General features: G+C 48.3%; 1 long non-coding RNA gene across 1 annotated transcript; it reads right to left on the reverse strand.

Moving 5' to 3' along the window:
• Positions 1-35: 35 nt before the first annotated feature.
• Positions 36-17,273, reverse strand: LOC146300375 (uncharacterized). The gene is made up of 3 exons (XR_014767106.1): positions 17,226-17,273; positions 312-440; positions 36-208 (listed from the first exon to the last, which is right to left on the reverse strand). It is a non-coding gene; the product is annotated as an uncharacterized LOC146300375 (long non-coding RNA).
• Between the last annotated feature and the right edge of the window lie 8,211 nt (positions 17,274-25,484).

A 25,484-nucleotide genomic window follows, 5' to 3' on the forward strand; every position in this document is an offset into this window, starting at 1 on the left:
AATTACATCCATATTTTTTATTTATTTGCCTTCAATGATGTTTTGAATTATTCAAGATCAAACACCCGGGTTGCCATGGCTGAGGCATCCGTAGGCGTGAATCTGCATGCCAAAGATTTCCTCTGTTAAGAGCAATAAGACTCATGGTCTTGTGGGTGCCCATATGCCTACAGACATCCAGCTCAGTTCTCCCCTGTGGCTTGACTGTCTGGAACCCCAAAACAATAGCACAGTAGAATTAATAACCAGCTATTTCATTTTTCTAACGCCAAATAATTATGTATTCATTTGGCGAACACATTAATACTTACCAACATATAGTGAAGGCCTTGAATTTGCAGCATTCGGATCCACAGTCAGGTGCCCCACTGAGCAATGCCAATCGCTACGGCTTTGTGATGATTCGTTCTTGAGGATAACATTTGGTGCTGCTTTCAATGCTGTTTTGAGACATTGTTTAGAGTTTGGTTATTGAAAATTTATGTCGGTCTCAAAGTTGAAATCCCATTTTTTTTAAGTAAAGAGTTCCAGCAATATAGGCAAAGCTGTTGATATGCGATGCTGAAGGTGGTCTTCTTTAGAGGTAGAGAAGGAGGCCAAGAAAACAATGTGTTCACCCTCCCAATGAAGATAAAACAACTGTGAGATGTTAGATTGAGATACAAGTTGCTGGGAGATCAGGCTCTAATATAGATTCCGGTTGGATATTTGTTCATAATCGTCGAATATATTCAAGCCTTTCTCACTAAGAAATCTCAGTGGCATATCCGAGATTAATTCTCCATAACTCACTCTACAGACTTTTGACATAAGAGTGGGTTTCAACTCCAGGTAAATGTTTGCGTGCCGTTACTCCTGCCCTGGGCTCTTTCCAGACACTGAGAAAGGCTGCTAGACACTTTACACCCTTTTTGCATTAGTTCATGTATGGTCTCTGCCTCGGATACCGCACAAACATCCCCAAGCTGTCAAGTTGTTACTTTTATAACTGCCAAGTCAACGAAGGAATGGTGACATTCGGGGTCGAAGCGGAACTTGACTTTTTATAGACTTCGATGCTGGTCGGCTGGTGTGATCCCACTGTGGGCTCCTTTCACTGTGGTTCAGTACGGATGTTTCTAGCAGACAAAGCTCAGCTACCCCGCCACAACACAGATGCCCCACTCTGAAGCTCCACTCCGAAGCCCCAGGATCGGAGGTGACTCATACCAAGGAAGACTGCGAGGACTCTAAGAACCTGAAGGAGAAACCTCATCATGTCTTTAGAACAGACGAAATACTGGAACTCTCAGAGACTCCCCCCCCCCCTCCTCTTTACAATGTAAACAGCAGCATAAGCTACCGCGATACAGTCACACAGACTGAGAGCGTTCCGGAAGAGCCTGAGATGAGTGGTTTACCTCAGCCAGAACGAAATCTCTTTCAGCGCAGCCGTATCGATGCCCGTTTGCCAGGGCTCCCCCGTTGAATGTGATCAACTGATAAACAAACTCCTCCGCTGATAACGTTGTCACTCTAGGACGCGTGGGGTTCACATTCATGAATAATTGGTGAGAACACAGAGAGCAGGGGGAGCTGTGCCAGTGGAGGGGAAACAGGATGTTTGTTATCCCTCTCTGCTCTAACTGTGCTTGGGAATACTTTGCTGTGACAGGTTTTTTTCGGTGCCAGATTTAAAGTCTCAACCAGTGGGTGGAGAAGTTGGTGAAAGTACCCCCGAATAGCAATACAGAAAATATTTTGTTCTACCTACTGTCCTCATTTATTTACCCTACCACAGGGGCGGATCTAGAGATTTTCATTCGGGGTGGCAATGGGGTGGCAGAAGGGAGTTGTTGGGTGGCCTCCTGGAGGCAAATCAAAACCCAAAGTAGGGGGGTACAGTACTCCCTATGGTAAATGATTAGGCTATAACATTGTAGTTTAAATTAAACAATAACATTAATATTATTTATTGATTTATTGAAATGTTCTGTAATGTACAAATAATATTTTTCCATGGGAAGATTGAGGTTCATGTTGTTTAATTGTAACTTGTTTAACTATATGCTCTTATGGTTCCTCCCTTTGGGACTTATTTGGTGTTTCACAATGCATGCTTCATGTTTTGGCTACCCGCAATGTTTAGGGCTATATAGTTGTTATGTTCAGTGACCTATGCACTTTTGTAAAGCTCTCGCTTTGGATAAAAGCGATTGCTAAATGCATTAAAGAAAAAGATTGTGGTGGGTAGTATTTTTTATTCTGGTGGCAGCTGCCACCTCTTGCCACCCCTTAGATCCGCCACTGCCCTACCATTAGATGACTGCATTACAGACTACTTTACAATGAACAACTCATGAGTTTGTAGGGGATTCACAATGTCTGGCATCGACTATAACAATGCATCAAATCAATTCAAAATCCAATCAAACTTTATTTGTACAGCCCCGACTTACAGGCAATGTGCAAAAGGCTTCACAGAGACCCACAGGTGAAGTACAGATTCCCCAATGGGGGTATTTGTTAGCTATGTCCCCACTGTGGGTAGCTCTGTCTGGGTCTATTAGGCAGTTGAGTTACGAGCCTACCCAGAATCCTGTCAACCACACAAACAGAAGCGGGCAGATCCAATGTCCTCCAAACCACAGCGAATGACATTTAAATGACTACCGCTATTGAGACCCAACTCCCTCATCCAGACCGTCTCACAACTAACAACATACAATGCCACCCAGCAGAGCAGAGGGCGTGACCAGGGGTGGGTTATGGCCCAGACAGAGCTAAAGGTGGGGATCCAGTCAGAAGGGGGGTGGTGGTGATGTGTGTGCAGGCTCATTGAGGACCTCTCTTCTGCCTGAGTCGCGTCTGAGAAGCCCGGTCTAGAATATATTAGCTTAATGAAATAGCGTGACGCGCCTTGGCACAGGACTGTAAATGTGTCATGGCCGCCGTCCTCCCCTCGCAGGCTGGATGGTGATAAAGTGGTGGGATTGGCCGTGTGAGAGGCCCATAAAACGAGGCTGAGTTGATGTAATCGACGTCGTATATCCAACCTCACACTTTCAGGACACGAGTCCGGAATCACGCCGAGGCCTTCTCTCATCTCCTGCAGCTCCTCACAAAAGCTTGTGAAAACCGGAGACGCGTTTGTACTCCCGAGTCAGATTCATCAGTTCCTAAGTGTTTTTACTTATGGTGCAGGATTCCAGTGGGCCCATAGGAGTGAATGGCAGGATAATGATGTTCAGTAAGTGCACTGAAGAGTGCTGCAATTTAGCTTTACAAAGAACACAGAGAGGAAACGACAGACTTAAACCCGACACTGATGTTTAGTGTCGATGCCTTGTCAGAGAAACAACGTGATGTCATTACAGGAAAATAGACAACGTCAGAGCTGCAAAAGGATTCAACAGTCTGTGAATACGATATCGTTTGGGCCTTCGGAACACTTGGTTGGTTTCTTGATACATTTGAACAACAAAAAATGTTGTCACTGGAATTGGTTCATCTTCTGGTTCATTCTGCTCAATTATGCCATCTTGAGTCTTGTATCACATAATTTGACAGGCTAGAACAAGTTTGCATGTTCAGCACTGATTAACAAGATGAAAATATTCAATGCCAAGCTCCTTACAGGGCCTCCATGATAACCCCAAGTTCTCAAAAGAATGTCACGATTCTTGACCTGACTAGAAAGCTCGCTGGTTCCTATTCATAGTCTTGACACTCTTAAAGATTGCTGTGTGGAGGTCTCCATCGTGACATCTCCTGCTGGTTTTTTTACGTCTTACATCATGCTTCTGATGGCTTCACTGAGGTCCCACTGTACTCAACGAGGACCAATCTTCCAAGTGGCCCACTTTAACAGAATAAACCAACCCGACGTGGCTGCATTCTCTCGGGAAAAGAGCCTCCTCGAATGTCACGGCAGCTAAATGAGTGTGTTTGATTTGTCTGCCGGGGCGGCCCCCACGGAGTGTAGAAGGCTGGAATCAATGGCCCGCCAGTGCTGTTTACCAAGCACTCACCCAGAGCTGGTTAATTGGTTTAATGAGCATGTGAATTACTGAAGCACCCTCATAATTAACCGTGCAGGCCCCGAGGGGTCATCCGCAGGAACAGTAACCGGTCCAGGAAAGCACAAGTCAACCTGGAGGAGGTGAGAGAGACAGACTAATGAGGATGTAAATTGCGGTCATTACATCTGGGTGGACACTATGATCTGGAGCGTTACACGGTCAAATATGTTTTTCTAATTGAACCATAAATGGGTGGATGGAGGTCATGAATCTATTCAACATTGATATCCTGGATAAACGTTGTAGGTTTATGCCTATGTAAGCATTTTATAGTGCTGGGAATGCATTTATTGTAATGTGCCGGACATTTTGGTTGATTTCTTGAGCAAAATGAATTGTGTCTCTCTTTTTCAAGAATGAAACCTAGAATCTGTTGAGTACATTGAACTGGATGTGTTCAGTTCTGCATCCACGATTCTGGCAATGTGTGCATTCAGAACGGTCCGAAGAAAAGAAGGCTTCTGATTTCTGGAGGAGGCAAAAACTTGCTGTGTGTCCCCCATTGAAGTTGTTGCTGCTCTACCAAACAAGCTGCTGACGTGTCCTTGAGTTGGTGGAGATGGTGAAGTTTGCAGATGAGAGAGGAGGGGTGAAGAGAGGGAGCCCTTTCAGCAACATCCTTGAGTAACTCAGGATTTCGACGACTCCATTCACATCCACAGCGTGTCCTTGAAGCTCGAGGCTACATAGCGGCTTCTCATTGAATAGAAGACACGTTTGAGAATTCAAGTCACGCCCAAGGTCACTGCTGTGTTCGGTGACTTGTCCAAGGCCATGCCAAAGCTTTCATTTTCTTCACCTGCCAGCATCTTGTGAACATGTGTGAACATTTTGGGTTGTCACATTTCTTGCTGTCTATTGTGAAAAATAGGCAGCCGATCATTTGCTGAAGAGGACTTGAGGTTTTGGAATATTCCAGACACAGTAATCCCTGCCAATAACAGTCGTCTTCGCTAGCTGCACAGCACCCCAGCAACCCCCCCTTCGAACCACTCTCTCCTTTCAGCAAGAACAATGAGCAGAACTCCAAATATGTGGATATCAAACATGACATATGTTCATATGCATAGCATATGTTCATTCTGTTATTTCATATATTAATTATGTAACAAGAACTCTTTCTTTCCATGTGTTTGTATGCATGTGTGTTTAAACTTCTCTGTGTGTGAATGAAGCCATTCAGAACACATAAACCGTGCCATCACCTGGGAATGAAATAACCAATCACACCGAGAGCCCCCCAGATGTGCAGACACAGGGAGTCAGCTGGTATGGTGACGTAACGGTTAACACAACTACGTGAGTCCTAAAAGGCTTTCTGGATGTTCCCCTCCCCCCTCCACACACACACACACACACCACCCTTCCCCCTACTGTAGGTCTTTGTAAATGCTTTTCATGACTCAATTCTCATATGCCGACAGAGAGAAAAGCCAAGGTTGGAAGGGGCTCATTAGAAGGGCCAGCGGCACCTATGGGAGGTGGTGTAGAAGTCTTGGGGAGAGCTGGGCTAACGTGAAGGCCAGGAACAGCGAGGCGAGAGGAGAGGCACAGCTGCTTACCACCCTTAGACAACGCACCACGTCAACACAAACGAAATCCCTGTGAATAAACGCCCTTCATTCACATGCAAACGGGATCTTTTTTTTTGTTGGCATTATCCAGCAAAGAGGTGCAAGGGTCTGCAAGTTATATAAGTTGGGTCTTTTTTTCTCTGCATGAATGTTAAACTAGGTTAAGTGCATGGGGAATAGATGTAGGATAGCATCCACGTGGAGGCCGGGGTCCATGGAGTTGAAGATCACTGGTGGAGCCGGTTCACTGAGGGCGTGAAGCAGAGGAGTTGATTAACCCTGACAGTAATGAATCAGTGATGGTAGATAAAATTACACAATTCACTTTGGAACTAGTGAACACGATTTTTCTACCACCACTATGATTAACCCGTTAATTAGTAGCGTCACATGTGATCGTTCGAAAGCGGGCCCCACAGAGTACCGTCACACATGTGATTCTGAACATTCCAACCGACTATTTTCCGATAGATACAAAAACTATATGACAAACGCTATAGTATGGCTTCAAAATTTACAATTAGGAGGCTAACAAGTAACACTAGCAGGTAGTAGCATTGCTACGAGTATTATGCTAGGTTGCTAGGTAACGGAAGCTAACTAAAGCTAGCTAGCTTTCGTTTTGAAAAAAAAACTCACTCTGGTGGCAGCGTCGGTAATATTTAGAACTCACTCCTCTAAAGGTTAACGGACTAGCGCTCTGACTCGCCCCACCTCTCTCTCTCTCTCTCCGTCTCTCTCTCCGTCCGTCTCTCTCTCTCTCTGTGTCTCTGTGGCTCTCTCTCCATCCGTCTCTCCCTCTCTGTCTCTCTCAAGTCTCTCCCTCTCTCTCTGTCTCTCAAGTATCTCTTGCTCTCTTTCCCTTTCTTGCTCTATCGCTCCCATCTCCTGCTCCATCTCTCTATTTTCTCTCTCTCAGAGGAGAAGATGGTAAAGGGGAACCCATCAGGCAGCAGTGTGTTTGTTACAGGGCTTAGCAACTCGGCCACCGTGAGACACGAAACCACGAATCAAGCCAAAAATGCAAAAGACACATATCTTCAAATCCATTTTTCGAGCTTATCCACCCACCCATCGATTGAATCAGAAGCCAAGCTGTGGCATTACTGAGGTTGAAACCCGCTCAACGACTTCACTGCAGTAACATCTGTCATTCTTACAGAGCTCCGCTGATGCTGCTGTCGTGCCTGGCTTTTGAGTCCAATAAGCCAATTAAGGTGGGCCAATTAAAACCCAATTCCAGCTGAGACCAGCCCTGCCGTTTGCCTAATGGTTATGTAGTAATTAGCTCCAGAGAGAGAAGCCTCTGGGCTGGATCCCTCTTCAGTCTGGCCAGGCTGCCCAACTCCCCACCAACACCACCGCATGGTAATCTGGGAAGAGGTAGGGAGCTTTCAAGGAATTGATCTGGCCAGAAGTAGGAGATAACAAAAGCGTCTTTTTTTTGCCGAGTCATGGTGGCGACTTGCTGTCACACAGTAACACTGTAATTGGTCTGCTCTCTCGTACACGCCCGCCTGCACGCACACAACTGCACACATATACCACCCCCCCCCCCTGCCAGCACACACACGTATGCACGCACACACGAATACACACAGAAATACACAGAAAGTTGCTTCTTCAACCACAAAAAAATGACTGTGAGCAGACCAATTTATGGGTTTTATTTTAAGGGCATTGTGCCCAGAAAGTACTAAGCCTTTCTGGGAAGCATGACTTCTTCGTGGAGGTTTACAAACACAGCTGATACCGGTATCAGAAGATAACAATGTTGATACTGATACCAGCGGAGAACATTAGGACCAGTTGAGAACAATTCTAGAACTGAAACCAATGGAGAACACTAGTACCAGTTGAGAACAACGCTATAACTGATAACAATGGAGAACACTAGTACCAGTTGAGAACAATGCTAGAACTGATACCAGTGGAAAAAGCCATCTGTTAGCATGTAAGCATCATCTCAACAGTTTGAATCCTCCTCTGCCCCCTCCGGCTCACTGTCACAATCAGAATGAGATCATTAGGACCAACTCGACCCAAGAAACCACGGCAGATGAAACTCCCTTCAGAGCTGTTAGAAGAACTCTGCTGAAGACAGTGACTGAGGGTGCCTTTCAATCCCTTATGATGTATTGATCCATTTTTCATGGGATGTAATTGCTTTTTATTGCTTTACATAGACCAGGACATTAAAACAGTATATGTTTTCATGCTGGTATACTAGGCACAGGGTGATATACCATGCATGTGAGGAGGATTAAAAAAGACAAACATGTTGACTCAAGATAGGAAAACTCTGTCATAAAACAATGCGAGACACAACTATTAAAGTCCCATAAAGTCGACCTGTCTCTGAAAACGCAAGTACTTTCTCTTCGACTAAAAGTATTCCACCGAGGCTGACCTCGTATGGGTCAGAGGTGCCTCTTCTGGGCGCCGTGTGTCTGGGTCCTGCGGGGGCATTTGGAGCTGTGTGTGTGTGGGGGGGGGGGGGGGGAGGGGGTGTCCTGGAGGAGCTGCTGGCTCGGTAAGCAGACAGAGGGATGTTTTTGGGAGACCCTAGGGCTTCTCTCCCTGCCATGAGACGAGTGGAGGGAGACACAGCCGTCAAGGTTGGGAAGCTGGAGAAAGGCTTGACAGGAGAGCTCTGGGCAGCCGAGATGAATGTATCCTCGCTTTGGTTCCGGAAGGAAATTGTTTGGGGTGAGGCGGGGGTAAGGGAGAGACGGGGGAAGAGAGAGACAGTGAGGGGTGGGAGGGACAGGGGTAGAGAGACACAGTGAGGGGAGGGAGGGAGGGACAGGGGTAGAGAGAGAGTGGGGGGTGGGGTGAGGGGTGGTGTGGTGTGGGCGAGACAGAAGCAGAGAGAGAGTGCGGGGTGAGAGAAACAGGGATGGAGAGAGAGTGGGGGGTGGGGTTAGAAGCGAGAAGACACAGGGGTAGAGAGAGAGAGGGGTGGGGGTGGAGTGAGGGAGGGAGAGACAGGGGTGGAGAAAAAGTGAGGGAGAGACTGTGTCATGCGTCCATCTGGCCAGAGCACCAACCCAGAACATGACACAGGAGACTGGCCACTGAACATGAGGTGGAGCACTAAAGAACGAACGAGTCAAAGAGAAGAAATGCTCTTTGGCTTCAGTTTTGTTAACAGTTTAATTGGATGCTGCCGAGCAAGTTGTGATTTATTTTTCCAGATAGACGCACGGCCTGGATGGAAAGTGTGAAACGCTGTCTCGGTAGACAAGGGAAACAAAAGAGCTTTACTCTTTCACATCCCCAAATACCGCGGTAAGCTTCGGTAAACACTCTGCCCAAGGCTCATCATGATATTTTACGTGACTCTGAACTCAATCAGATGCTCACCAGTTCGGAAAACCCTAAAATGAGCAATGGCACCAAAACTCTCTCTTATCAGTCAATGTTTGTGCCTTTATCCAAGTCGCTTGTATGCATGTAACTTTTACATTACATTTGAATCAGACTGGAGTCAGATGGCTGAGCGGTTAGGGAATCGGGCTAGTAATCTGAAGGTTGCCAGATCAATTCCCGGCCGTGCCAAATGACGTTGTGTCCTTGGGCAAGGCACTTCACCCCACTTGCCTCGGGGGGAATGTCCCTGTACTTACTCTAAGTCGCACTGGATAAGAGCGTCTGCTAAAATGACTAAATGTAAATGTAATTCATTTCCCCTTTGTAAGAGAGCCTTCAGTCTCTGTAAAGGGATGGCAAGACAACCCGATGTCGCGGAACAAAACGCGCACGGCTGGATCCTGCTCTGGAGGCATGCAGGGCCTGTCCTGTTGCCCGCAGCAAAGACAAGTGTCTGGGATTTGTGCCTGATCCTTGCGGCGATCGGCAGCCAGTTGGAGCAATCACAGCAGGGGAGTTGTGTGGGAGTACTTGGGTAGCTTGTAGATTAGGCTGGCGGCTAAATTCTGGAGGCTGGAGAGGAGGCAGTAATCAGAGACGGCCCGAGGCGTGGACAAGCAGCTGGGTGGAGGGCTCCTTGCTCCCTCGCAGACAGGTTTTTTCTTTTTCTTTCGGTGGGCTTTTTTTCCCCCGCCGGCTTTCTGTTCACCAGCGGCTCTGCATCGTGCGAGCGTTGCGTTTCTTGGAATCCGGGTTCGTCATCGAGGATGACCGCCCGGGTTTCTTGCCGAGCGAGATGCCGTCAGCGGCGATGGAAAGCTCTCTTGCTGGAGAGGATCTGGCAGGGATGAAGAGGAGCTCGGTCTTGTTGGGATTCAATTTCAGGTGTTGGGAGGACATCCATAAGCAGGTGTCCGACAGAGAAAAACAGGAGATTCTTTCGTTGACTCAGGCGGGGGAGATAAATAGCTGAGTGTCTTCAGCACAGCCGTGGGAAGATAAGCTTTGTTCATGGCTGAGCCAGGTCATCCGAAGTGTAGATGGAGGAAAAAAAAGGGGTCCCGCCATCGATCCATGGGGGAGTCCTGTAGCGACTGGGGGCATGGGATGGGGCGGGGGTTGGGGGTGGTGGTGGAGGAGGCGGAGCCTTACCTGGAAGGTCCATCTATCTGGTAGGGGAGAGCGCTTCCAGTCGATCCCATTTCATGCAGCTGCTGGTTGAGCTGGTGGGTGATCTGTAACCAGCTCTCGTCAGCATTCCCAGTCCCGGAACTCCATCGGTGCATTTTCTCTCAATCCGTCACTTCAGTCCGTCAACCAACAAGCTTCAAACAAGCAAAAGAAAAACGCACCTGCTGCTCGGCTCGATTCATAGAAATCCGACAGTCGCGAGCGATGTGTCTGCTTGGAAAACATCAAAGTCAAGGTTGTGGAACGGGGCTATAGATGTGGAGGCAAACATGTCAGGAACATGGCAGATCTGGCAAGAAGTTCAGAGGATTCCTTTTTTTTTTTTTTTTTGCCTCCATGTCTGCCAGTCCTGTCCAGCATATGTGTGTGCATACAGGACAGGGACTGAGGCGTATCTGGCCCAAACAGATGGCGCGCTTCACAGCCTCCGAGGCTGGTGACACCTCAAACACGAGTCGTCCTGTCTGGGGACAACACAACACAGGTGCAGCAGCTAAACCAATCTACTATTATGCCGCTGGATGTAAACAAGCTGGTAGGGAGGAAAATAATGGATTGAGACAACAATTTCCCCCTGCTAAATGACGGACGATGACCTGTAAAATGTGGGTATCCAAAATAGTCTTGGAGAAATTCAGAGATTGAATAATGCAGAATCCAACCGATAGAAGATTTGAGTTTCAATTAATTAATTAATTAGTTCATTTCAGTTAAACTAAAAAGTCAGGTTGGGAAATGTTTTTGAATCATTTAATTCCTATTTAAGTTATTATAATTGTTTAGCGTCTGTGAATTATCTTCCCCTGATATCTGTACTGTGCTAATTCTCTACTGTTGGTAGATGCCATGCTCAGTTTCACAAACATACTGTATATTGCAAGACAAATTCATTTACATTTTGTCACTTAGTAGACGTTCTTATCCAGAGCGACTTACAGTAAGTACAGGGACATTCCCGCCAAGGCAAGTAAGGTGAAGTGCCTTGCCCAAGGACACAACGTCATTTGGCACGGCCGGGAATCGAACCAACAACCTTATGATTAATAGCCCTACTCGCTAACCGCTCAGCAATCTGACCCCCGTTCCCAGGATGTGGAACTACTGTCCACTCAGGTGGTGTTGTATTTCGGAAAGGTATGTGTGTCAGGGGGCGCAAGGACTAAGAGTATTACCCACGATACCTAGCCTCTCTCAAGAGAGCGTGGCTGAAGTTTCCCAGGTCTCTCTGTTGTATCCACTATATCCCGCTCTGCTAAGAGAGGCATCTGTGGAGACGGTGTAGACAAGATGCTATGTCCTCATTACCAGCCTGTAGCAAAGTAAGAGCTCAGGGGACGATGACAAAAAACTTTTGTTTCATGTCTGAAACTCTGGTGTCCCCTACTCTGCCTCGGATGTTTCTAATAAGCCCAACTTTCCGTCTAAAGAGCCGGTCTTTAGTCTTCAGAGAAACCGTCGCTATTGAAGACTTCAGCAGCTGATATCTCTCGGCTCAGGGCAAGATACTGTCATTACAAAGCATATGCGTGGCCCGTGATGGCAATGCGCTGGTGTTGTGTGTCACGCAGGGGAGAGATATGCACCAGGGAGCTTTTCCATGCAATACTTGCGAGCAGGGAGACACCATAGAACACAGCATGCTGTAGATCCACTGAATGCTAGGTTCCATTGAGGTTGAAATCAATAGAGGCAGATAGACACGTGTGACTCGCTCGTGAGGAACAAACAAAAGTACCATGCATTTGCAACACGAACGTGTCTCATCAATATCTCCTTCATAGCTGGTGAATTTTCGTTTTCATGAAGTTTATGTACTGCGGTCTATTGGGTTAGAAAACACCTTCTGATTCCAGAGCTAACCGAGCTTAACTTGATCCTCTGGACTGTTTGTTATCTCCCTTATGCACAGGTACACACACACACACACACACACAAACACACACCCATGCACACACAGGCAGCTCAACATGCACAGACGTTGGCAGTCGTCGTTGCTGTAGAGCAGGCTCTTCTTGGAGCTAGGAGCAGGATTAGTCCACTGCTCTGGGCCCGTTTCCTCCAGGAAGAGGAACCCGGGAATGACACGCTGAGATGGGGTCCAGTAGTCTACGGAGGGGATTTTCAGGTTGACTGGCCGTGTTTCTAGAAGACTTAACAAGACGATTTGTTGTGGGGAAGAAAAAAAACCGTTACGTTTATCTTGTTTCAACAGCGTCGTAGATAACAAATGACGGGTTTAGTGTATATTTCACATTTCACACTTAAAAGTACTTTTTTTTTTTTTTACAGTGGCCTCATGTGAACCATTCAGCTTGGAGTGCTGTCGGCTGTGAGGTGATGTCAAGATCATATGTCATATGATCAGAGGTCGTAATCCAAAGTGGCACAGGGGGATTTGAACCTGTGACCTGTTCATTTGCCTAAAACACTAGCACCGAGCTACACCCACCCTCTTTTGAAAACAAAGTGACATTCAACAACCACATTGGAACTGGTTCCCAGCCATGAAATAGTTCTTCTCAATTAGCACTTGATTTGAATTCATGTTTATTCACACTCCGTGTTAACACAGTGACCCTTTGATACGGCCTCGAGTTACGAGTCGATAACAAAGTGTTTATCCTACGCACGATAGCGTCTTACGCCATCAGAAGCCTCTGGCCCAGTTGAATCTGCCTTCAGAGTCACATCCGCACCGTTCTGCTCTGCTCTGCTTCGGTCATGACGGCCAGACAGAAAAGCTGGGGTGTGACTCATCGCACATCAGATCACGCGGGTCACCTTCCTATTTCGCTGCTGTTGAGTTTCAAGCCCCTGGTCATGGCGGTGCCTTGTGTGGCTCTGGTGTGCTTTGAGGCTGCTCAGCAGCTTCGGCCTCAAACTCCCATCGTTCCTTGTTGTTTTGGAGGAACCCTGCAGTGTCTGTCCTTCGCCAAACCAAACGGACATGTCTCACGCGCGTGGCGGGCCACACGCTACGTGTGGACATCCCCGTATTTGCGATCAGACTTTGTCTCCTCGCTGGCAAGCGTTAAACTATTGTACTTTCTTTGAATCCGACGACTCTGTGCGTTACTTGAGAAACGGTTCTAACACACCTCTTCGGGCCGTGTGGTAAATGTCACGCTTATGAAAAAGATTCACCGCAGTTTCACACGTAACTCCCACCAGCGTCCTGCCGTCTGGTCACATTAGCCAACCCTGTCCCTAACCCACGTCATCCATGAAACGTCGCCTGAAACGCCCTGAAGTAAAGCAGTCAGGACGACGACCCCTCTTGCAAAGCTGTACCGGCAAGTCAATGTTCTAGCAGGCGTTGACAGATTGGGGGCCATTTTACTTTCATCAGCCTCCTCTTAAATTGCTCATGTTCAGCTTTTTCTGTGATCTCCACCCCCAGCAAGTGTGTTACAGATCATGTCTGACAACGGCATTCTCACGTGAGTCGATGAAGACAAGCTCTCTCACGCAGAGAACGCTGTCAGCTTAAACTCGTATTCCCTGTCAACGTTGGCAGGAGCGGATCGCATGCACTCACGTACCTTTTTAACCCCCCCCTCATCATCTTCTACCTCCACGAAAAGCACCCGCACGCAAAAACACACACCTGCAGACACCCCCCCCCCCCCCCCCCACAACCACTTTCAACAGCATCCGCACACTCGCGGACAAACAAACAAAGATACACAGCTCCAAGCGGATCTATTGTCATAACCTCCTGCCTTCGAGCTTGGCGCGAGTGAGTGACATGAATACAAATGCACCCCGGGAGGAAGAGGCAGCACTCGATACCCTGACCTCACTTGTGATTATCTCCACCCCTGTCAGCGGGGCCGCGGCACTGCGTCGCGAGGACGCGTCTCCATAATGAATGTGCCGGACTCTGTGCCACGGCACAGGCGACCAATCAGGGCTGTTTTTCACAGGAGACGGTTAATGAAGACACTAAGTCGACCTGTCGGGGTGAGTCTGCTGACAAACTGATCGTCCGTTATGGCCGTGCACGTCCTTTGAGTTAGACCCTCGTTTGAGAGATGAGTGTTCCCAAACAAATTGTGCTGCTCCGATCGGGGTCAGCCTGGCAACCAATCAAATGAATTAGTCGGCAGAAAGAAATCAAGTTTTATTTTGTTCCCGTGAAGCCAATCGGCTCCTTGGAGCCTCCCCGATCTCAGCTGGAGGAAACCATTTATTGTGGCCGAAAAAAAAATGTCTTCCCCTCTCCTCCAAAGTAAGTGGGGAGAGGGCCACATCACTCCCTGGATGGACAGCCGCTTGTCCAGCACTCGAATGATTGAATCGGTCTCTGGGGAAAACATGTTTTCTCCGGCCAGCTTTCCCCTTGCACAACAAAAACTGGTGAGGCTGTGCTATTGTCAGTAAAACAAACGAAATGACAGAATCACCTGATATGCTTAACCGAGCATTTAAGCACTGTATTTGTGTCTGTGTTTGGGATTGCCCATAGCTCCATATTATAGTTGTTACTGTATTACAGTGTAAAACTCCATCCATGTATCAGACAAAATGTTCAAATTTCCTTCAGAAATTGAACTATTTCAAAAAGATATATACGTTTTTATTTTTGTTTCATTATTAAACTTTACTGAAGATGGTTATGTCGCTGCTACATAATGCAGAACCACTGTGCGTCATACGAAATTTGGCAGTGGTCAAGTGAAGATTAAGAAAGATAAAACAAGATTAGGTGGAGTCAAAATGAAATGGATCTTGTCACCGTCACTGACACTGTCCATGTAATGTATGCAGGCACGGATTAATGCACAGGCTTGCCCAGGCTGCAGCCTAGGGGCCCCCTGTGTGCAACAAAATAAAGACCATAATTGGCCCATGAGAAACTTTTTATTTTTTAATAAGGAAGTGATTGGGTAGATGTGACTTGGGAAAGGGTTATATCTGGTATTCTTTCAACTTACATCTCTTATATACGTATATTGAACATATAAGTTCTTTGCTAAATCTAGGTAGCTACCGTTTCGCAAAAATAACTCACTCTGGTGGAAGCGTCGGAAATATTTAGAACTCGCGCGTTAGGGCTGATTCTAGCACTGTAGGAATATAAAGAAAACACTGTAGGGTTGGCTGTCTCAACGTGTGTGTATGTCCATTCACCTTATTTGCATGCAGACCATTTCTAGTAAAGCACAATATTTAAGAGAGGAGGGGGGGGCTCACACAGTGAGCAGCCTAGGGGCCCCTGACCACCTTAATCCGCCCCTGATTGTATGCAGTAAGGATGGGGTATCCCCCCAGACTTGTAAACAAAATATATTTAATTAACAGTGCCCTCTGGAAACTCAATGAGCCCAATGAGAAGCATGCTAATTCTTCAGACAGCAAAGCCTGATGTTGTTGAGCCGGCCTATGCCTTTGGTGTTGCAGGGATGAGAGCCTGTTGGTATTTTTGAGACAAACAAGCAGTGACCTCTTCAGTTCAAAGCTTCGCTCCCTCTCCCACTTCCCCCTCAGCGACCTGACAGCCGTGCAGACGAAGCCAGACGGTTCTTCTACCTCGTGGTTTTTGCCCCCCCGAGGTCCCCTAGTCTGCCGAGCATAGCGACAGTCATGGTTGGGAAGGGTGACTGCTCTTGCGGGTCGGCTATTCCGTCTCCATGGCGAATGGAACTCGCCGCACGGTCAAAGTGCTGAAAACACAGGCCAGATAGGGTCACACAGACTCATGTGCACTCCAATACCTTTACAAATTCATTCCCAATAGCTTTCCAACATTGAATTCCTGACCGTGATCATTTGTGCAGACCGTGGTCAATTACCGTCATGGAGGATATATGCGAAACGTCATTGCGAAAGGGACTTGGCTGGTGTTTAGACTTACAGTAGTGATTCATTCTTTTGTTGCGGTCAATATGAAGCTATTCGCTGAGTCATTGCAATTATTGAACCCCGACTGAACACTGAAATGCTGAAGAGCTATCCATTTCTGGTCCTTGATCTTCTGCTGTACTTTCTGAACAGCAGAAAGGATGTACTCGCTGTAAGTCGCATTTGTATGTTCGTTTTGATCGAAACCATAAATAATTGAAAGTATACGTTACGGGCCTCCATTAAACATGGAACTGTAAGGATGTTACAGAATATCAGAATAGACCACCTGCTATCGATTCCTGATTAAAACTAGAAGCATCCATTTCTATTCCTACCTGTGTTTTATTTATGTATTCATGGACCCCCCTCCTGCACTCTCGGGTGTTCATAGGCCTCAGAGTTCAAATCTGAAACTGGGGCTGTTCGAGACACTCCCCCCCCTGAACCTCCCCCTACTGAAACTCTGTCTCACCTCTATGGGGTATAACCCTGTTAATGGTGACTGACGAAGAAGTGAGACCAAAGCTTGATTCGGTCTCCAACATACCGCAGTGATGTATGATGGACTGTTTTACTATGCCTGACCAAGACCAGAGCTGAGAGGACTAGCTGTCACCACCTCAGTCACTACAGTATGAATGATAATGTGGTCATTACGGGTTCTGCCCCCCAGTCCTGGAACTCCAGGGTGCTTGGAAATAAGATATCACATCAGCTTTGATTCATGGTTTCAATTAGCCACTGTTCTTTCATGACCCGAGATCACAAGACAGAGCTTTTTAGCTTTTGCTTCTCCAAACTGTTTGAAAAATGTGTTTGAAAAGGATAAAAGCGGGCGACTAAACCGTGAGAATGAGATGAGGGCTGAATAGAATGCACAGAGTCTTATTCAGAGAGACAGTATAAAAGGCTTTATCTCTCTGTTAAAGACCTCATTCAATGGAGAGAGAGCAAAGCTAAGAACATCGGACTGATGCCTGTATCTCTCAAACTGGTATTTCATCTATTGTATTAATCCATAATTAGGCAAATGTATTCAAATGAAGCCACTGGTGGTGGCATTGAAATTGTGAATGCAGCTCCTTACCGCCACATCCTTACCAGGGGAAGAAAATCACAGTTTAAACTACAAATACCAAGGAACAATCAACAAACCCAAAGCCTGGGTTGCTTCACTCACCCATCTGATACTGGTAAGACTTGCTTGCTGGTCACTAGTTGTTACAAATGTTCCATTTCCATCTGTTCTGGGACCATACAGGCAGGACTCGTTCAACTGCAGCTGGGGTAGAACGCTATCTCTCAACTGTCTAACCCAGCTGCCATTTCTGAGCTGCTATAAAAAGCAGAAAGGTTGTGCGAGCCAGGGTTGTGGCCCCTCCTTCCCCAGAAGACAGGAAGTGACATACCCCCCGTGTGCCCCGGCAGGTGATGCAGAGCGAGCCCTGGGAGGATGAAACACAGGTGTCACGTCATCCTGTTAATGAAGGGGTTTGACTTGCAGCGCCCCCATTCGTTTACGACCTGACATTTGGCAGCTCCTGATTGGTCGTGACTCATGCGGACTGGGCCAGTGGCAGGTGTGAATGAGTCGACTGTTCTGCCTGTTACACCCCAGGGCAGAACAGAGGAGGAGATCTTGTGTGTGCCAGTGGCTAAGAACAGGAAATCTGGTGTGAGAACAAACACCTGGGAAAAGGTAGAACAGGAAAAGATGGCTTTTGAATACTCCTGGAGTTGTATTCTCTGGCTGCCAGACACTCCTACGAAGTGTGAACATGGACTCAGTCCTGAAATCGGTAGTCGGAAGATTGTGATGGTGGTGGTGCAGGGTTAGGGACCACTCCAGACAGAAATACTTCAAGGATCTCTTGGGTGGTGGTAAGGCTTTTATGAAGATTGGAGTCAATCGTATGTTTGAGTCAATTGTTGAGTGGGCAACAATGCCCGCTATTGCAACTGCGAAGCAGGCTAATTAGAGGAATATGTGTTGCCTTCCTCTGTCAGTCTGTTTTACGCCCTCTGAAGGGAGCTCATTCGTATTCACCCACAACCTTCTCTTGATGTTCATGTTTTGGAAATAAACGCAAGTCATACTATTAGGACACACTCCTGTGAATATAATTGGCATGGAGAAATGTGAATAAAGAATCGTGGTCTCGCAATGCACCAAAGATTTGAATTGCTAATTCAAATCCTAATTTGCTCTCTCTCTCTCTCTCTCTCTCTCTCTCTCTCTCTCTCTCTCTCTCTCTCTGTCTCTCCACCACTCACTCTGTCTCTCCACCACTCACTCTGTCTCTCCACCACTCACTCTGTCTCTCTCCATCTGTCTCTCTCACTCTTGCCGTCTCCACCTCTTACTCTCTTTGTCTTCACTTTTTCTCTCCCTCCGTCTCTCCCTCTCTTACACACACACAGAGACAAATACATTCTCTGAATCATCAGTCAGGGTTAAGGGGGTAATTCCTACTCAATCTGTTTCCTTTGTAATTGTTTCCCACAGTTTTCCTGAGTTAACTTCTTAGCACTGTCCGGAGTCAATCAAACCATTCACCGTTAAAGACGTCCTGCATTCTAATGAGAGACACAAAGAATGGGACTTGTCCTTCCGACCGATCGATCGTCATCTGGTGCCAATCCTTTCTTAGACTGAATGTGACTCTGAGCTGAAGTGTTTAAAGTCTGGAATGGTTATCTGGCCTCTTCAGTTATCAACCTCTCAGCAGGAGAGGCAGGACTCTTTTAGTGTCCATCTCTGCCGTGTTTCCTTGAGTCGGCTGTGGCCAGGGCTTGAACCCCAGGAGGATTGACCTGTGATGGCCTGTTTTCTCCCCATCTTTGTCTCTCTCTCTCTCCTCGCCTGTCTCTCTCCTTCCCACCTCTTTCTCTCCTCCTCACCTCTCTCTTCTCGCCTCCTCTCTCTTCCCTCCCCACTTCTCTCTCCCCTCGCCTCTCTCCCTCCTACCCACCTCTCTCTCGTCCCTCACCTGGCTCTCTCACCTGCCTGCTTGCCTGTCTGTCTGTCTGTCTGTCTGCCTGTCTGCTCCTGCCTGCCTGCCTGCCTGCCTGCCTGCCTGCCTGCCTGCCTGCCTGCCTGCCTGCCTGCCTGCCTGTCTGTCTGCTCCTGCCTGCTCCTGCCTGCTCCTGCCTACTCCTGTCTGTCTGTCTGTCTGTCCGTCTGTCTGCCTCGGTCCAGACTTCCAGCCAACAGCCTTCCACACAGCACGCAGCACGTCTCTCTGACACGGCAACAATCTCCATTCCCCTTCCTCAACCGACAAACAACAACAAACGCGACGATCATGTGGCTTTCGCGAGCAACCGCGTGATTGGTCACGATGTAAACAAAGCATTTCGTGAGGGACAGGGTCTGGTTGCGAGCGTGTCATTGCTCCTTGCCTGAGTAAACACTGTGATAATCCCCTCATCCAGCATGACTCCTCAGGGATGAGAGCTGGGGTTTGCGGCCCACCTCACCTTTCTGCTAAGTACCCGAATGCATTTCTGGAAGATAAAGGAAACGTGTCGCTCACGCGCACTCCTGCGCACGCGCGCTTTCACATTCACGCCATTTGTCCTCGTAAGCGCGGAGACGCGCGTTTCTCAAATTGGCCGTTGGGGGGGACTCGCGGGGACCGCGCCCGATGAGGGCAGCGTCAGGTGGAAATGCGACGGGGGATATCGAGCCCAGCGAAAGGCTAAGCTTCTCCTTCCCTGCGAGAGAGCCATCCCGGCGCGTAGGTAAAGGGGCTTTGTGAATGCCGGATGAGTTCGCCGCCACATGCTTCAATCGCAGCGGAGCAGAGAGGGAGAGACACGTTGCTCAAGTGTTCCTGTCATGCCCCCCCCCCCCCCCAAAAAAAACCTCTTCCTTCTCTCTTCCTCCGTATCTTCTTCCCTCCTCTTTCGGCAGTAGTCCCAGGAGGACCTCTTTAGCGAAACCCCGGCGCTTTCGAGATCAGGGGCTGCTGAGCTCGACGCAGGTGTAAACAGCTGTGTCGTCCAGAGGTCATCAGCCGTTCAACGTGGAGCTTGTTGACGTTAAACACTAAAATCCCGTCCGCCGAGTGAAAGCTCAGCACGGTGCCGTCCGTGAACAGGAACCGGGTCATTGTCATATACCTCGGAATGTTTATGATAATCTGTCATGTCCGCTGCGTTAAATAGATTAAGGCCAAATCCCAATACTCCCCCTTACCCCTTCCCCTTAGTTTACCCCTAGCCCTTGGCCCTCAAAACTGAGGGTTGAGGGCTACATATCCCTAAGAAAGGGGACGCCACTCGGTTACAGGTACGTCATTTAGCACGTATCAATATCTCCAAAGCAAGTTGTGTTATGCACTGATATTAAATTTAATTTGCTGCTAATGGAGTTTACTTAAGACTGTAGACATGCTAGTCAGAGAAATGTGGGACTGTTGTGCAATTCAGCACTGTAACATTAGCGTACCAAACTAGCGATTTTGAGAAACGTTTCAATTGGTTGCAAATATATATGTTCAGGACTGAGTATAACACAAAACAAGACTGTAATAATTTTTTTATCAATTAATTAAGCCGAAAATATTACATTTATCGGACTCTCTGGATGATCTGGCCACCATTGTTGCCGGTTGCGCATTATTCACATAGCCCTAGGTTTCAAGTAATCTCCCGATCTTACTTGGTGTTAAGGGGTGTATACCCCTTCGTCTTAGCCCTACCCCTAGCTCAAAAAGAGTATTGGGACACCACTAGCTCTCACGGGAACGCACAAAACTAAGGGGAAGGGGTTAGGGGTAAGGGGGAGTATTGGGATTCGGCCTTAGTTACCCTTTGTGTCAGGATGGTTCGCTTGCCTACTAAGGTTTCCTTCTAGGGCCACTGCAGGATAATGTCACATGATGTTGTATCACATTCTAATTTGGAAACAGACATTCCAGGAACAAATACAGAGGGTCCCTCAGCTAAAATGGATTAGCGTGTTACGTTAGAGTGCAGATACAGCGAAGAGCGAGACAACTAGAGAGAGAAACAACGGTTAATCAGAGAGGGCTAAATCTCTTGGAGGAGATTCAGTGGCACACAATTCCACCGAGAGGAGCAGTGGGAGGGGAAAACACGAGGGGAAAAAACGAAACATTCTCAAGTGTTTTCCTGGCTGGTCTTAGAGACGACACTGTTCGAAAATGCGTTTTCAGTGTTCTCACGCGGCATCGCCGAGCACCCGGAGCCTCCATGTTGTTCTTATGTAAGACAAGTGATCCAGAGAGAGAGAGTGGCAGGCAGAATGTGTGATGCAAGAGTGGCCAGTTGTTGCAACACGCGGCGTTCCAGAAGCTTCTGGTACATCTGTTGGATAACGGGTTGGGTAATAGAACCAAGGGACATCACGGCATGCCAGTTGTCTAGGGTGAGCATATTCTGGACACCCTACACAGGACACCTTTTTTTTACATCGGGGAGGGGGTGGGGCCTGTGGTGGAATAATAAGGTTCAAAATGGTGTTGCTACGAATGCACACTTTAATACAGTGAAAAATATGCTCTATTAGCATAGCATACATTATCATATGTATAAAAATGTGGTTTGGATATTGTTTCCACTTAGCGGTCGTTTGCTGCTAGTGTCAAGCAAGAGAACAGACAGGAATTGGGCCAATGGTTGCTGCAAGCCTCTTATACTCGTTGGCGTGCAATAAGGCGGGACTTACAAAGAGGGGTTAGGGCAATCCAAATATGTACGCGCAGACAATGTAGTATTAGACTAGATTCACATCATAATGCAACTAAAGCCAAATCTGCACACTTTGAAATCCCTGCCGGACACTTTTTTAAGGTTCAAACAAATGTCCAGGAGAAAGAGAACCTTACAGTTGCACCCCCCCCCCCCCCCCAGAAAGCGCGACCGTCGAGACGTCACCGGAAGTCCACCCAGCTCCGGAAGCTTCTCTAGGGGGTTTCTTGGGGAACCCAGGGTTCACTGGTGCGAATTGGTAGCTCCCCGTGTTGTGCGGTGTGACTTCAGCTTCTCGAATATCTTGTTCCACTTCCATTTCCCTGCCTCCCGTGGGCAGCGTCCAGCCTCCGGGTCTGACAGCGAGCTCTCGTCGGTCCGTCTCTCCCAGGCCGGGGGCCGAAGACGCGCGAGCCACGTGCGGATGTTCCGCGATGATCGTGAAACCGAGATGAAATCTCTGCCGAGCTGGAGACCCATCTCAGCGGTGGGCAGGGTGTTAATTGACCGGGTCTGTGTGGGGTGTCTCCCCAGGATGAGCGGAGGAGGAGGAGGAGAGGGAGGGGGGTGGAAGGGCGAGGAGGAGGAGGAGGAGACTGCCGCAGGAGCAGGGAAGCTGGATGTCGACCGCAGCATCGATTCAGCTGTGTGCGATCCCCGGGGGACGCCGTGCAGCAGGAAGAGGCTGTGTTTAAAGAACTGCTCCGAATGCCGTCGCGCCTCCAAGGACCACGAGGATGTGTGTGTGTGTGTGTTATCGTGTGTAAATATGTGTGCGCGAGATTGTGTGCAAGCGTGTGTGAGCGACTGCGACTATGTGTGGGCGAGTCTTTGCGTGTGTGTGTGTGTGCTAGTATTAAACCATTTGTCATGTGTTCCATTGGTATCTAAACCCCCAGTACTGCCTTACTGTATCTTCCAGGTTACCATGACCCACAGGAAACCACCTCCCCGCCCACCATGTGATCTGCTGGCCTGCAGGAAATGGATTATCTCCATTTGTAATATCTGCAGGGTGACTGTGCTCTCCCTTAGGGGCTCTGTGAGTGCTCTATTAAAACTGTCCATCCTCCTGCCCCTTCATACACCTGTCGCCTGGGCCCCTGCTCCGTACACGCACACGCACACACACTCGTGTGCGCACATATGCACACATCACCCACAGAGACATTTTTTGCTCCAGCAGGACCTGCTTGATAGATAGCCTGATACAAAAGTCCAGTATACTGTATGTATTTTGTGTGTATTTTTGCCTTTTGGAAAACAACGTGTGAGCTAGCAGGCTGCATTGTCAGTGTGCATCATCCTGAAATCAGATATTAAGTTACGCAACCCTGGGCTATTCTATATTCTATACGCCCAGACAAAAGAATGTTTTGTCTCAGTCAAAAAACAATTTGAAATAGTTCATTTATGTCCATTTAAGCGTTTGGTTTCATTCCACATGTCTGAAAAGTGAAAGGTCAGCTGGCGAACGCATGGGGCAGTGTTCTGTTCTGGACCAGCACCGGAACAGGCCCAGGGTGTGCTCCGTTTCAGCTGTGCCATGGAGCAGCCCTCGGCTCTGGACGCTGCAGCGAGCCTGAATTAAAGCTGCTGTTACCCCCTTCTTTGTCTTTTTTTTATCTTCTTCTTCTGCTGCTTTTCCCCCCTCCGTTTCCAGGGCGTAATGGATAACATCAGAAGCTCATCTATAACTCTTGCCGCTGCCCTAAAACTGTCACGGTGGCAGCATCCGCCGTCCCTGAGGCCCTGGAAGCGGCTTCTCGCCCACCCCCCCCCCCCCCCCCCCCCCCCCCCCGACCATCCTTTCATCTAATGCTCACAGCCAAGGCTCCGGAAGGCTCTCGCGTTTTTTAACCGGCGAAACCGCCGTGCACGCGTCCGCCTTGTCAGACATCCGACGCGACGCCGTCGTCGAAGTGCCGCCGGGTCGCAGTGCGGGTGCCCTTGTCTGGGCGTCGGACGCACGCCGCGCCGCGACGACAACTCGGGTCGCAACACTTGGTTTTGCTCTGTCGTTCCTTCAGGAGCTCGCTCGTGGTTTCCCGCGGATCGACGTTAGCGATGAAGTGTCCAGGATCGTGTGCGTTCAAGTCGCAACCTCCACCACTGAGGCCCGTGTTTTGATTGGTGTTAGGGGGCTGCAAACTCAGCGGGGGGCTACCATTGGCTGAGCTGACGCTGGCGCAGGCGGGTGGGCGGGCCCTCGTCCCCAGGACCACCCTGCCACCCTGGAGTCCGCTCAGCGGGACTCCAACCAATCAGACGGGCGCAGCTTGCTGTCGCAGCTCCTCCAGCAGCACAGGAGAATGAGTCGAGCGGGACTGAGTTCATCCTCACGAGGGGGCCGTACGTACACCACACTAGAAGTGTCTTCTAACTAACCTGGATGAGAGAGAGAGAGAGAGAGAGAGAGAGAGAGAGAGAGAGAGAGAGAGAGAGAGGGGGGAGGGGGGACAGAATGACAAATCATGTATGAAGAGAGAAAGACCGAGATGAGAGAAAGAGGGGAAAGAAGAGAAGGATGGGGGGCGTAGGAGAGAGCGAGGGGAGATAGGAAGGGTAGGAGGGGAGAGAGAGAAAGAGAGAGGCAGAGAGAGAGGGGCTGAGGGGGAGAGAGGCAGAGGGACATGCAGCTGCAGGATCGCCTCTGTGATTCTGATGTGTCTCCCTCTCCCCATGAATCCCTCCGGACACACTGTTACCGCACTGCACATTTCCTGTCTGCTCTCCTCCTCCCCTCTCTTCTCCTCCTCCACTCCTCTTTACCTTCTCTTCCCCTCTCCTCCTCTCCCTTCCTCCTCTGCCTCTTTCATCATCATCCCCCGAATACCTCTTCCCCCTCTCCTTATTTACTATCCTCTGCATTAAATAGCCATATTTCAGCTACCAGGCACAGTGAACAATAATTGTTATGCTTTCCTTCCGGCATACTATTGTTATCTCATTTCCCTATTATTCTTTTATAGATACCCTAACTCAACTCACAGCTTCTATGAGGTCACAAACCGGCACGCTTTTGCAATGACCACTACTAACATTGCAGCGTTGTTAAAATGTTACATTTACTGTAACGCGGAGGTCCGTTCCACCACCGCGGAGCTTGGAAGGAGAAGCGTTGCGTGTTCCGCGAGTGCGAGGAGCCCTTGTTTCTTCGCCCAGGAATCGGGAGACAACTCGCCGCGGCAGAGCGAAGAGCCCGAGTCTGTACGTACGCCTGGGTGACCACCTGGAGGTAAGCATAGGTCAGGGTCTGGGGGTTTTGAGCCTGATTTGAAACCCTTTCAGTTGTAGATGTGCAGACTTGTAGATGCGACTGGGAAGTAATGGCTTTGAATGATATCTCATAATTCATTGAATTTAATGATGTGATATTGGAATTCACATTTACATCTATTCATTTAGCAGATGCGACTTCCAAGAGAGCTTTACAAAGTGCATAGGTCACCGATAATAACAACAAAAACATTGCGGGTAGCCAAAACATGAAGCACATATTGGGAACAACCAGAATAAGTGCCAAAGGGAAGAACCATAAGAGCACGTAGTTAAACAAGTTACAATTAAACAACGTGAATCGCTATAAGTGCAAGTGTACCTGTAGAAAATGGGGGGGGGGGGGGCTATACCATGAGGGGGTATACCATGAGGGCTACAGAAGCACATCTGACAACAACAACAAAAAAACTTCTCTGAAAATGGAGTGCACTGACTGTGA

The sequence above is a fragment of the Hypomesus nipponensis genome, chromosome 2, assembly GCF_054491055.1.
Source record: "Hypomesus nipponensis isolate SF chromosome 2, ASM5449105v1, whole genome shotgun sequence".
In the NCBI taxonomy this organism is placed as follows: Eukaryota; Metazoa; Chordata; class Actinopteri; order Osmeriformes; family Osmeridae; genus Hypomesus; species Hypomesus nipponensis.